The sequence below is a fragment of the Nestor notabilis genome, unplaced genomic scaffold (genome assembly GCF_000696875.1).
Source record: "Nestor notabilis isolate BGI_N333 unplaced genomic scaffold, ASM69687v1 scaffold17057, whole genome shotgun sequence".
NCBI lineage: Eukaryota > Metazoa > Chordata > Aves > Psittaciformes > Psittacidae > Nestor > Nestor notabilis.
Window position 1 is genome coordinate 3,306 of NW_009936233.1, and position 305 is coordinate 3,610.

General features: G+C 61.6%; 1 protein-coding gene across 1 annotated transcript in view; it reads left to right on the forward strand.

Moving 5' to 3' along the window:
* Positions 1-305, forward strand: part of SNX33 (sorting nexin 33) — a 3,968-nt gene that overhangs the window by 3,131 nt on the left and 532 nt on the right. The gene's annotated exons all lie outside the window — the stretch shown is intronic.

The window sequence follows — 305 nt, forward strand, 5'->3', positions numbered from 1 at the left end:
GGAAAACTGGTGTTAGAGCATCAGCTGCCTCTGGGAGAGGGAGATGCTTTCCCAGCGAGCTCCAGCCGGCACTGCACGCCCTTCCTGCGTCCCGATTCACCACCTCCCCGTCTGGGATCTCCCAGGGCTGCTCCTGACCCCTATCCGTGGAGGGGCATCGAACATCTGTGGGACAGGGGCCTTGGCTATGGTAACACTGCCCCATGTTAGCTTTGTGCCCCGAGCCTTGAGTCGCAGCCCTCTGGCAGCCCACACCCCCCAAATGTGCTAAATGTGAGGCTGACTGCCCGGGGATGGGGCAGAAA